The following is a 13,631-nucleotide window of genomic DNA, read 5'->3' as shown; positions in this document are numbered from 1 at the left end:
TTTTGGCCCGGTTACGAATTGGACACTGCCGGTTCAGCCATCGCCATCTGGTGACGGCTGCGCCGGCGCCGTTCTGCCCATGAGGGCAATTGCTGACGGTACGCCACATTTTAACTTCCTATCCGAATTTTAATACACTGCGCATTCATCTTGGCCTGCCATGTACTCTGGATACCATTTTAGTGGATGACCCGGAAGCAGCTGCTCTCGTTCTTCGTTTTATCCACTTGAGAAACCTGTCCAAGGACATTTTATTGTGCTGTTTTCTTTTAATCCCTTACCTGTTAATGTGCCTTTTATAGTGTTGTCCTTTTTAGTTGTTTTAACCTTGTGCTTCGCAGTGCATTCATAACTTAGTCTGGGCGCTAATGACCACTGTAGATGTGCGCCCTAAAAGAAACAAAAAAAAAATACAACGAACTGTTAGAAGTGGGTTACTCCAAGGACAGGTCCGCGCCAGACGCCTTGTATCGTGCATTCCACTTCCCCCAAACGAGCACTATCTGCGACTTCAGTAGTGTCAAGTTTGAACTCGTTGGAGGGCAGGCTGGAGGTCTGATGACAACTACACTGCGGACAACTCCACCGTCATCCGCAAACAGCATTAACCGTTCCTGCACTGCCCAAACAAGTGCAATAGGCATGTGGCTTCCTCCCACAAACTGACATCTGCCACCTGTATAACACAACGCATGCTTGCATTCGGCATTCTTGCGTTGCAGCGGTTACTAATGTATCAGCATTGCACTTTTGCAATGGCTTATATCGCACTTAAATTAACCTGTGATATTGCAATGTTAGTCACTTCTGCATGTTACCTAGACAAACGTATTCCCGAAATTTCATTACTCTACATTAGTTATTTTTTGGTGTTGGTGTTGCGAAAGAGAGGTTAAAAGACAACATGTAGTTTGTAACGTGCGCATGGGGCACACAATACTCCTTAAAGCCTGTACTATGGTAAGTGAACGGGCTTCACCTTATGAGAAAAGATTTCCGTATAGATATCGACCGCGTGTACCTGAATGGTGGCAAATCAGACTTACACCCACTCTGTAAATACAATGATCCGTCAAGTAAGTTCAAAAGGCAATTATACGTCAAGATGGACCAAAAGTAACACTGAAGATGCTACCAATTTGATAATAATACGGTCGCCATCCTAATTAGGCATTAACTGATTTCTCCCCTGTAGAAGTTGGCAGATATTCGTGCAAAGCAACAAGTAGTAACACTGCATAATATAGTAGAATTTTAGAACCAGAAAATCTATTGAACTGATAGTTTCTGTACTGATATGGAAAAACCATGAACACATAACACTACAATATAATGTATACTACAAAACTTTATACTGTCTATTAATCTGATTAAAGTCGGGCATAGGTTACCCTAGCAATAGCACTTTCGTGACACACACAAAATGTCAGTTTTGATAAAGATAAAACACTGATAAATTTTGACTTGAATAGTGACTTTAACTTTTTCTGGGCAAACCAATCTGGCACACTTCAGAATTCAAATGAAAAAAGTGGTGGTGGTGGTGGTGGTGGGGGGGGGGGGGAACCCTGAAACTGTTATGATCACTATATTAAAAAAAATTGATTACTGAAATTATCATGCGTTCAATATTTCTAGTATATGAGTTACTACTCTTTTTATCTTATTTACTTCTCATTTAAATACCTTTATATCTGTCTCGAAATAATTAAACTTCATTACCATATCAATACTAAAGTTATCTTTCAACTTCGTTAGACCTTCGTTATTCATTTACTAGTCCATTAACAAAACAGTTCTTTAAACACTATTCTAACATAACTAGGTCTGCAAGTAATTATTATTAACACAAAATTTAATCTTTCATTTCTGGACACTCGGATTGCACAACATTTGGAAAGGACCCTGTCTAGGTTAGTTGTAAGGATAATTAAATGAGGGAAAAATTTTGGTAAAATTTCGGTTATTATTGAACAGTTCTCTCTGTGGTCCATATGAATACAGTACTAATAGTTTCAGCCTGCTTGTATCGATGCGGCGGTTGGCGAGCGGCGAGATGGCGAGGCAGAGAGCACACATACAACAACAGCTATGGCTCTTGACGTATCGGCACTGTAATTCTTCTTAGCGTCGCAATACTTTTCTATTTAGTGCCTATGGACTTTTGCCATGCTGTATGGGCGTTGGAACGGCATACCCGGGGCTCAGTGAAGCTACGTCTTCCAGCAGAGCCTCCTCGCTCCAGAAGGTGTTGCTCAAACCAGTGCCAAACTCCGACTACTACTGCTGAGCCCGTTGTGCCGTTCAGTGCCCGCGTGCATTTTCCCGCGCTCGCCTGCCATCCACCTTTTACCGCTCCCTTACAGACAGGGTATTCACCCGAGGTTTTGCAATCTACATATCCTAACACATCGGCTACGTATGGACCAGACGCACAGTTACAATTTTAAACATCTTACAACAGTTTCAACATTTGTTACATTTCTAGTCTATTACAATATTGCTTGACATTTGACATAAACATTAATTTTCACATTGAAACTCGTTTACAGTTTTCTTAACACAATGGCATGAAACAAAAAAGAAATGAAAGCAGAACATTAACTACACAAGTTTTTCGAAAAATTATAAGAAACTTATTGATACAATAGTACAGCGTTGTTGTTACAAGTTGAGGGCGTTAAATAACGACACAACAATGCCCGGAACTAGAACTAGATATTCGTGCCATCACGACGCAGAATATACTGAAAAATAATGACAAGGTATTTATTACAACATGTCAGTATAATTTTACTTTCGTAGTCATCACACATTAAACGAAAATAAAGAGTTACAGCCGGAATCCAGCAGATCTGGTATACATCATAAACAAAGATAGTAACTGTTCTCGAAAGAACAGATACCATTGATGAGCGTGCAGCCTCTTTAGTACAAATGATAACTAATTGAAACCCCCAGCTGCCGACAGGTGTTGTTGATGTACCTCGATGGGGACAGCTGAAAATGTGTGTCCCGACCGGGATTCGAACCCGGGATCTCCTGCTTACATGGCAGACGCTCTATCCATGTGAGCCACCGAGGACACAGATGAACAGCGCGACTGCAGGGACTTATCCTTTGCACGTTTTCCACATTCCCGACTGTCCACAATCTACATACGTGATGTTCCTAATAGACATCTGCCCATCCACTCATTACTCGCGCCAACTAAGGTGACGATTCCCTTTGCGAATGCGCACAGGTTGCCCGAACTCTTACGGGAATCGTCGAAAATAAAAGAAATCAGATCTCACAAGGGAAGATTTAAGTGTTCGTTTCTTCCGTGTGCTGTTCGAGAGTGGAACGATAGAAAAATAGCTTGAAGGTGGTTCGATGAACCCTCTGCCACGCATTTAACTGTGAATTGTAGAGTAGTCGTGTAGATGTAGATGTCTCCAAATTTCTCTTTGACTTCGTTTGTTGCTGAGTAGAGGAGTAACATGTGAAGAATATCATCAACTGGATCGGAACACATAGTAACAACCACAAAACTGCAGACGTGATTGTGACACTGTTGACTTTCGGCTGTTAGAAAGTGTAAAACTAAAGACGAACGAAAGCGTGCCCGGGGCGTGGGTCAGTTTGAATGCCTTTGATTGCACCCGCCGGCAGAAAGCGGCCTCTGAAAGCCTTTTCGGGGCGCTATCTGGCCGTCCCCTCGCCTGGAAGCAGTCACTTCGCCACCCCCACCCCGCCCCCTCCCAGCGAACCCGCAGCAAAGTGTTTCGCCGCCGCCAGAAGCGTCGGGCCGCGTGTCGCGGCGCGCAAACTTTCTCGCGACAGGCAAATGGCCCTCTGTTTGTGCTGCACTCGCGGAACGTGACCTCTGCGACGGCTCGCCGCTTTCCCGCCTTCCGCCCCCTCCGACCGCCCCCTCACCCTCTTCACGCCCAGGACGCAGCAAGCAGCGCCAACACGGCGTACGCGCGGAGGTTTGCTTAGCTTTCATTTGAATAAGTGCAAATTAGCGCCGCCTAACGCTGCACTTTGAACGCGCCGCACAGGCTTCTAGGCCGACACTTAACGAATAACTTCGTAGAAACACTACATGTACCTCTCTCTCTCTCTCTCTCTCTCTCTCTCTCTCTCTCTCTCTCTCACACACACACACACACACACACACACACACACACACACACACGCACACATACATTCATTAACTTAATTTATTTGCACAAGAGTATATTGGCAAAGTAGCGCTGTCTCGACTGCGCGCGGCTGGTCCCGGCGGAGGTTCGAATCCTCACTCGGGCATGGGTGTGTGTGTGTGTTTGTCTTTAGGATAATTTAGGTTAAGTAGTGTGTACACTTAAGGACTAATGACCTTAGTAGTTAAGTCACATAAGATTTCACACACATTTGAACATTTTTTGCTCGACTGCGCAAGCATATGGTGCGATCAAGAAGTTTCCATTTCAGGGCGTCACTGCAGCGCTAGTCCGATATGGGTATACACTACTGGCCATTAAAATTGCTACACCAAGAAGAAATGCAGATGATAAACGGGTATTCATTGGACAAATATATTATACTACAACTGACATGTGATTACATTTTCACGCAATTTGGGTGCATGGGTCCTGAGAAATCAGTACCCAGAACAACCACCTGTGGCCATAATAATTGCCTTGATACGCCTGGGCCTTGAGTCAAACAGAGCTTGGATGGCGTATATAGGTACAGCTGCCCATGCAGCTTCAACACGATACCACAGTTCATCAAGAGTAGTGACGGACGTCTTGTGACGAGCCAGTTGCTAGGCCACCATTGATCAGACGTTTTCAGTTGGTGAGAGATTTGGAGAATGTGCTGGCCAGGCCAGCAGTAGACCATTTTCTGTATCCAGAAAGGCCCGTACAGGACTTGCAACATGCAGTCGTCCATTATCCCGCTGAAATGTAGGGTTGCGCAGGGATCGAATGAAGGGTAGAGCCACATATCTGAAATGTAACGTCCACTCTTCAAAGTACCGTAAATGCCAACAAGAGATGACCCAGACGTACAACCAATGGCACCCCATACCGTCACGCTGGGTGATACGCCAGCATGGTGATGACGAATACACGCTTCCAATGTACGTTCACCGAGATGTCGCCAAACACGGGTACGACCACCATGATGCTGTAAACAGAACCTGGATTCATCCGAAAAAATGACGTTTTGCCATTCGTGCACCCAGATTCGTCGTTGAGTACACCATCGCAGGCGCTCCTGTCTGTGAGGCAGCGTCAAGGGTAACCGCAGCCATGGTCTCTGAGCTGATAGTCCATGCTGCTGCAAACGTTGTCGAACTGTTCTTGGAGATGGTTGTCGACTTGCAACTGTTCCCATCTGTTGACTCAGGGATCGAGACGTGGCTGCATGATCCGTTATAGCGATGCGGATAAGGTGCCTGTCATCTCGACTGCTAGTGATACGAGTCCGTTGGGACCCAGCATGGCGGTTCGTATTAAGCTCCTGAACCCACCGTATTCTGCTAACAGTCATTGGATCTCGACCAACGCGAGCAGCAGGGTCGCGATACGATAAACCGCAATCGCGATAGGCTAAAATCCGACTTTTATCAAAGTCGGAAACGTGATTGTACGCATTTCTCCTCCTTACACGAGGCATCACAACAACGTTTCACAAGGCAACGCCGGTCAACTACTGTTTGTGTATGAGAAATCGGTTGGAAACTTTCCTCATGTCAGCACCTTGTAGGTGTCGCCACCGGCACCAACCTTGTGTGAATGATCTGAAAAGCTAATCATTTGCATATCACAGCATCTTCTCCCTGTCGGTTAAATTTCGCGTCTTTAGCACGTCATTTTCGTAGTGGCACAATTTTAATGGCCAGTAGTGTGCAAGCACTGTCATTAAGGAAAGGAATTATTGAAGCATTCGTGTCTTTCCGATGTGCGTGCGGTAAATGCCGAAACGTGTAATAGGGCGACATTATTACCAAATGCTTACAAACAGGAGCAACGTGCTGTTATTCTTTTCTCGGCTGTCGAAGGACAATCACCGGTAACATCTATCCGAGAATGAAGATTGTGTATGGGGCAGCGTGTCAGTAGAAAACAATCTTTGTGGAAAACTGTGACAAGCGTTGCAGATGATTCCCGGTAAAGCATATCCCAATGCCGCAAACGTCATTAGGCAAAAGTTACCCGAAGTCATGCAGCACACTAAGATAATTCTCAATTATTGTTCCGCCTCAGTTGCACATTTTTAATTAGATTATCATATATGGTTGACACTGTCAATTTAGGGGGCGATCTACAATAATGCACAAACAGAAGTACAACTTCATTTATTGTGATCGGTTTAAGGAAACTACGTTGCCCTCATCAGATCTTCTGGAGTACATTTCACTGAACCTTGACTAAAAGCACCGTATGTCGTATCATATCATACACGGAAACGCCGAAGAAACTGATGCGGGCAAGCTTAGTGAAGTACAGAGATATGTAAACGGGCAGAATACGGTGCTGCGGTCGGCAACCCCTATATACGGTCAAGACAAGTGTCCGATGCAGTTGTTAAGTCGGTTACTGGTGCTACAAGACAGGTTATTAAGATTTAAATGAATTTGAACGTGCTGTTACAGTAGGAGCACGAGTGATGGGACACAGCATCTCCTAGATAGCAGTGAAGTGGGGATTTTCCCGTACGACCATTTCACGAGTGTACCGTGAATACAGGAATGCGGTAAAACGTCAAATCTCCGTCATCGCTGAGGCCGGAAAAAGGTCTTGCAAGAACGATACCGACGACGACTGAAGAGAATCGTTCAACGTGACAACCCTTCCGCAAATTGCTGCAGATTTTAATGCTGGGCCATCAACAAATGTCAGCGTCCGAAACATTCAACGAAACATCATCGACATGGACTTTAGGAGCCGAAGAATGGGAAAATTTAATATTTGCATTTGGTTTGATGTCCACGATGAAAATCCGTGTAGATAAAATTCCGTTATGAGCTCATTTACCTTCGTAGCTTGCAAAATGCACTGCAACCACAACTGCTGTTCTGAGTTAGCCGCCCAGCTTCTGAGCAGGCTCGTCATTTTTGCACACGTTTCTCTGTCAGTGACGTTCCAGCAATGACATATGTATCAAGCGTTATTCCAGGAAATCCTTTGTAATCTCGATAGATTTCTCGTGCACAAGGCTTTCAGCATCATCCTACAATATTTTGTAGGTCGGTTGGTGTCTATAAAGGTTTGCTTCCTCACGGGGAGGCTCTTAACATAGTGCAAGAAACACGAATTTTTATTAAGTAATTATTTATGAGTGACGTACTGGAAAGCCAGCCGCTATGCATTTCCCACGTGAACAGACATTTTACAAATTCTCTACCGGTTCAATGGAGGTGGTGGTTTATAGTGTTTAACGTCCCGTCGACAACGAGGTCATTAGAGACGGAGCCCAAGCTCGGGTTAGGGAAGGATTGGGAAGGAAACCGGCCGTGGCCTTTCAAAGGAACCATCCCGGCATTTCCCTGAAACGATTTAGGGAAATCACGGAAAACCTAAATCAGGATGGCCGGAGACGGTTCAGTGGAGACATCATGAAAGCAACTATGCACGTGGAAGGAACGACCTGTACCCTCTTTAGCGTGCTTCAGTAATGGTTCGACTGCACACAGAAACGGCACCTCACTCGATACACAACTGTAGTTCTTCAGGTAGTCGCCACGGTCTGAAACGTGGGTGTCACAAACACAGCGCAACTACCTGAGTTACGAGACAAAGGGTAACATTGAAGCGTGCTTATCGATAGCATTCTAGAATACCGATTAGCACCAACTGGTGGATTTTAGTTGGGAGATCCCACGTCTCGGTGCGGTCGCATTGCTGCAGCTTCCCACAGTACCGTAGCGCCTAGGGCTTCTGCCCGGCTGCCTCGGAAGCAGACTCTGCCGAAGTTTCGAGTGCCGCGCCCACTCCATAACGTGCCAAAGGCAGCCCTCCAGGGCAGACAGCTCGGGCGCATTCTCTTCTCGGCTTCCCTGTCAACAACAGAACCCTACCACTGACGCTCTGCAGGGCGACAGTGAATCGGCGTTCGTACTGCCACTTTACAGGTTTAAAATGGTTCAAATGGCTCTGAGCACTATGGGACTTAACATCAGTCCCCTAGAACTTAGAACTACGTAAACCTAACTAACCTAATGACATCACACAGCACCCAGTCATCACGAGGCAGAGAAAATTCCTGACCCCGCCGGGAATCGAACCCGGGAACCCGGGCGTGGGAAGCGAGAACGCTACCGCACGGCCACGGGCTGTGGACAGACTTTACAGGTAGCATAGAGAGGTAATGTGTGAGACAAAATCACAAACGTGCAGCACTTATGTTACTATTACTCAAACTACACACCTAAGAACGTTGCGCTCTTCTACACACTGATTCCAGTATCACACTTCAATATGCCAGTTTCTCTAAGATTACACACTGATGAACCAAACATTACAACCACCTGCTTAGTAGCGTGTTGGTCCTCCTTTGGAATAAAATAAAACAGCGATTCTGCATGACAAGCATTCGGCAAGTTCTTGGTAGCTTTTAGGAGGTATTTGGCAGCAAATGCCTACGCACTGGTCGGGCAACTCTCAAGAATTGGAGGTGGTGGTTTATGGGCGCGGATATCGTCACAGAAGCGTCTCCATCGAGTTGAGATCAAGCGAATTGGGCGGCCAATGTATCATGCGAGGAGCACTGTAGTACGATTCTGGCCTTGGAACACCAACACTTATGCTGCTGGAAGATGTCATTGCTATCAGGGAAGATGGTTGGCAATTCCGCTCAGTTAGTCCGCAGCTGTCGAGCTGCCTTCGACTACTGCTACAGGTCCTATGGAACCACAGCTGAATGTTTCGAGCAGACGTTCGTGTAACAAGAAACTTGGTTCATCCGATAAGGCGGCACGCCATTAATCCACTGTCCAATCTCTATGATCTTGTGCCCACTGCAGTAGTACTTAGTGACCAACTGAAACTACATGGTTTCAGAGATTTTCTCAAGTCTCAAACATGTATGCTGTATATATACAGACTGAAGCTGGGATCAGAATCCGGATCTCCTGCTTACTATGCAGATGTGCTAGCTACTACAACATTGTGGCTTTGCACATCTATACATACTACTGTAGCACGATTCACTCTGTATAACATATCGCAGATGATGGATACTTGAGAAGGTTTTTGGAACCATACACTTTGATTAAAAACACCTTTGCCTAGGTTTCAGTCAGGATCCCTCTTTTCGCAGCTGAGGTGCTATTGCAATACCGTTGGCGGATCTCTGCAATGCTGTTCGTGTGGGGTGAGGTGTGAATGGGAATTTGGAATGAGGGGGAAGCGTCCTTGGGTGGGCCATACACTTGTGCAAAGCCACTGTGCCAGGGTGCCTTAGTGGTTACCGCATCTGCCTAGCGAGCCGGAGAACCCCGTTTCGAAACCCGACCTTGGTACAAATTTTCATTCGTCGCGTCAGCCTGCATATACCATCATAGCTAATTAATGTCGCTGGGTCAGTATGGGAACACGTAGGGGTCATCAGCTGCGGAGTCTCACGTTCAACACTATGCACTGTGATCACGATGTTTGGTTTGTGGGGCGCTCAACTGCGCCGTCATTAGCAACCGCACAAAGTCCCAATTTTTTCACAGTCCAAATTCTTACACAGTCCAAGCTAGCCACTGTTACGAAAGATGAGAACAACAGATCCGGTCTCCGGGCAGAGAAAATCCCCAACCCGGCCGCGAATCGAAACGGGGTCCCCGTGATCTAGAAGTAATAACGCTAGCCACTAGACCACGAGCTGCGGACACACACACACACACACACACACACACACACACACACACACACACTATGGGCTGAACGATATGCTCCGAAACACTCTGCACCAACTCTGCCGTCAGACATGTCACAGGCCGCCGCTTATCCTGCTTTACAGAGCAGATAAGCATCCGACCTCCACGTTCTGTGTCTGCAGCTTGTGGTCTAGAGGCTAGCGTTGCTATCTCTGGATCATGAAGTCCCGGGTTCGATTCCAGACCGGGTTGGGGATTTTCTCTGCCCGGAGACTGGGTGTTTGTGTCAGGAGACTTGGACGGCAAACGGCTTGTCACCTCCTCGTGATTTAACTGTCCTCCAAACACTTTCCATAGATACCGGTGACAGCAGCTCGCGAATAGCTGACTGGCGTCGTCGCGAGAATGGTTCCCATTAGTCTCTGTTTCGCTTATATACTATCGTAACCTTAACTGTCAGCAACTCCACCATGTGGCATTTACTCTCGAGATGGGCAATGTTCACAAAGTTTTATCTCCTTAGTGTACAGAGTAAGTCATTATCTGCTTATGGATACAGAAGTTTTTATTCTACTATTGTAATTTCGACGTTACACCATTTTCTACCATCTACAAACATTCAGCAGAACATAATCGGAGAATACAGAGAGATCAGAAACTAAAAATCTTTGTAAGGGAGTAGCAGGGTAACTTGTGCTGAAAAATAAATGTTACGACAGAAATTCGATACGTTGCGCCGTTTTCTAGTTAATTAACATTGATGTTAGCCAATCAGGCCGTTGCGCGAGCAAGTTGTTTCCTAGCGTAGATTATAGCGTACGAGACTGCTTAGCCTTTGACTCCAGTTCAATCCTTACCACCATCCCGTGTCCAATTTTTGTATTGCTCTCTTGTTCGGTTCTACGACACCAAATGAAGAACGTATTTGACGACAGCGTCTCTGGCCGGCTGTTGAATCTGCGCGCGCAAGGAGCTGATTGGCTAACTCCAATGCTAATGCGGAAGAGGCGCAATGTTTCGAACTTTTTCCGTACCAACTATTCCACATATTTCTCAGCACAATCTACCCTGCAACACCCATTCATGCTTTTCAGACTGTTTCTAACCACCTTGTATAATTGTAAGACATATATATTATGAACAACAAATTTGGGAATTTGTTAATATTACATACAAATATTCGATGCCATGTCACGAGCCAGATGTAAGTATTCGTACCCATGTGGGGTTCTGTCCTACCTTATATGCTGCTCACGAAGCAAAGATACATACGTTACATTTAATATTAAGGATCCAAATTACTTGTGAGCATAAAATACACCATGGTAGAACGATTACTCACAATGGACGCAGCATTTGTGGTCAATCACGCGAGTAACAAAAACAGAAACTAGTGCTGGCCACACTTTCTTTGATATTACCTGTGAAATCTTGGATAAAATCGCTCGGTCATCACGCACAGACTTGCAATGAATAAAAAGTATACTTTATCAATTTCGCTAGCGTTTTCATGCTGGTTAGGATTTGTTCTTATATATACAGGGTGTTTCAAAAATGACCGATATATTTGAAACGGCAATAAAAACTAAACGATCAGCGATACAAATACACCGTTTGTTGCAATATGCTTGGGACAACAGTACGTTTTCAGGCGGACAAACTTTCGAAATTACAGTAGTTACAATTTTCAACAACAGATGGCGCTGCAAGTGATGTGAAAGATATAGAAGACAACGCAGTCTGTGGGTGCGCCATTCTGTACGTCGTCTTTCTGCTGTAAGCGTGTGCCGTTCACAACATGCAAGTGTGCTGTGGACAACATGGTTTATTCCATAGAACAGAGGATTTTTCTGGTGTTGGAATTCCACCGCCTAGAACACAGTGTTGTTGCAACAAGACGAAGTTTTCAACGGAGGTTTAATGTAACCAAAGGACCGAAATCTATACAATAAAGGATCTGTTTGAAAAATTTCAACGGACTGGTAACGTGACGGGTGAACGTGCTGGAAAGGTCGGGCGACCGCGTACGGCAGCCACAGAGGGCAACACGCAGCTAGTGCAGCAGGTGGTCCAACAGCGGCCTCGGGTTTCCGTTCGCCGTGTTGCAGCTGCGGTCCAAATGACGCCAACGTCCACGTATCGTCTCATGCGCCAGAGTTTACACCTCTATCCATACAAAATTCAAACGCGGCAACCCCTCAGCGCCGCTACCATTGGTGCACGAGAGACATTCGCTAACGATATAGTGCACAGGATTGATGACGGCGATATGCATGTGGGCAGCATTTGGTTTACTGACGAAGCTTATTTTTACAATAAACAGAACTGGCGCATATGTGGAACCGAAAAGCCCCATGTTGCTGTCCCTTCGTCCCTGCATCCTCAAAAAGTACTGGTCTGGGCCGCCATTTCTTCCAAAGGAATCATTGGCCCATTTTTCAGATCCGAAACGATTACTGCATCACGCTATCTGGACATTCCTCGTGAATTTGTGGCAGTACAAACTGCCTTAGACGACACTGCGAACACCTCGTGGTTTATGCAAGATAGTGCCCGGCCACATCGCACGGCCGACGTCTTTAATTTCCTGAATTAATATTTCGATGATCGTGTGATTTCTTTGGGCTATCCGAAACATACAGGAGGTGGCGTGGATTGGCCTCCCTATTCGCCAGACATGAACCCCTGTGACTTCTTTCTGTGGGGACACTTGAAAGACCAGCTGAAGCAGTACATCTCATCTGCATGTGAAGCCATTCCGCCAGACACGTTGTCAAAGGTTTCGGGTAATTTCATTCAGAGACTACGCCATATTATTGCTACGCATGGTGGATATGTGGAAAATATCGTACTATAGAGTTTCCCAGACCGCAGCGCCATCTGTTGTTGACAATTGTAACTACTGTAATTTCGAAAGTTTGTCTGCCTGAAAATGTACTGTTGTCCCAAGCATATTGCAACAAACGGTGTATTTCTATCGCTGCTCGCATAGTTTTTATTGCCGTTTCAAACATACCGGTCATTTTTGAAACACCCTGTATAAGTGATCAAAAGTATCAGAACACCCCGAAAAACATACATTTTTCATATTAGGTGAATTGTGCTGCCACCTACTGCAAGGTACTCTGTATCAGCGACCTCTGTAGTCATTAGACATCCTGAAAGAAGAACGCGGCGCTCCGCGGAACTCACGGACTTCGAGCGTTGTCAGGTGATTGGGTGTCACTTGTGTCATACGTCTGTACGCGAGATTTTCATACTCCTAAACATCACCAGGTCCACTATTTCCGATGTGATAGTTAAATGAAAACGTGAAGGGAGACAAAATCGTACAGGCCGACCTCGTCTGTTGACTGACAGCGATAGTTGAAGAGCGTCCTAATGTGTAATAGGCTAACATCTATCCAGACCATCACACAGGAATTCCAAACTTCATCGGGATCCATTGCGAGTACTATGACAGTTAGGCGGGAGGTGAGAAAACTTGGATTTCATGGTCGAGCGGCTGCTCATAAGCCACACATCACTCCGGTAGGTGCCAAACGACGCCTCGCTTGGTGTAACGGCGTAAACATTGAACGATTCAACAGTGGAAAAACGTTGTGCGGAGTGACAAATCACGGTATAGAATGTGGCGATTCGATGACAGGATGTGGGCATGCCGAATGTCCAGTGAACATCTGCCAGCGTGTGTAGTGGTAACAGTAAAATTCGGAGGCGGTGGTGTTATGGTGTGGTCGTTTTTTTCTTGGAGGGGGCTTGCACCTCTGGCTTGCACTCCTTG

At 45.7% G+C, this 13,631-nt stretch overlaps 1 protein-coding gene and 1 non-coding gene across 2 annotated transcripts in view; one reads left to right on the top strand and one right to left on the bottom strand.

Annotated features, from left to right (window-relative positions):
* The window catches only part of LOC126267877 (Down syndrome cell adhesion molecule-like protein Dscam2), a 1,296,028-nt gene that overhangs the window by 817,075 nt on the left and 465,322 nt on the right, over positions 1-13,631 (top strand). The window lies entirely within an intron of this gene.
* Positions 3,012-3,086, bottom strand: Trnat-ugu (transfer RNA threonine (anticodon UGU)). Its single transcript has one exon. It is a non-coding gene; the product is annotated as a tRNA-Thr (tRNA).

This window comes from Schistocerca gregaria, chromosome 4, assembly GCF_023897955.1.
Source record: "Schistocerca gregaria isolate iqSchGreg1 chromosome 4, iqSchGreg1.2, whole genome shotgun sequence".
Taxonomy (NCBI): Eukaryota; Metazoa; Arthropoda; class Insecta; order Orthoptera; family Acrididae; genus Schistocerca; species Schistocerca gregaria.
The sequence above is the reverse complement of the archived record's forward strand: the minus strand, read 5'-3'. Positions and strand labels throughout refer to the sequence as shown.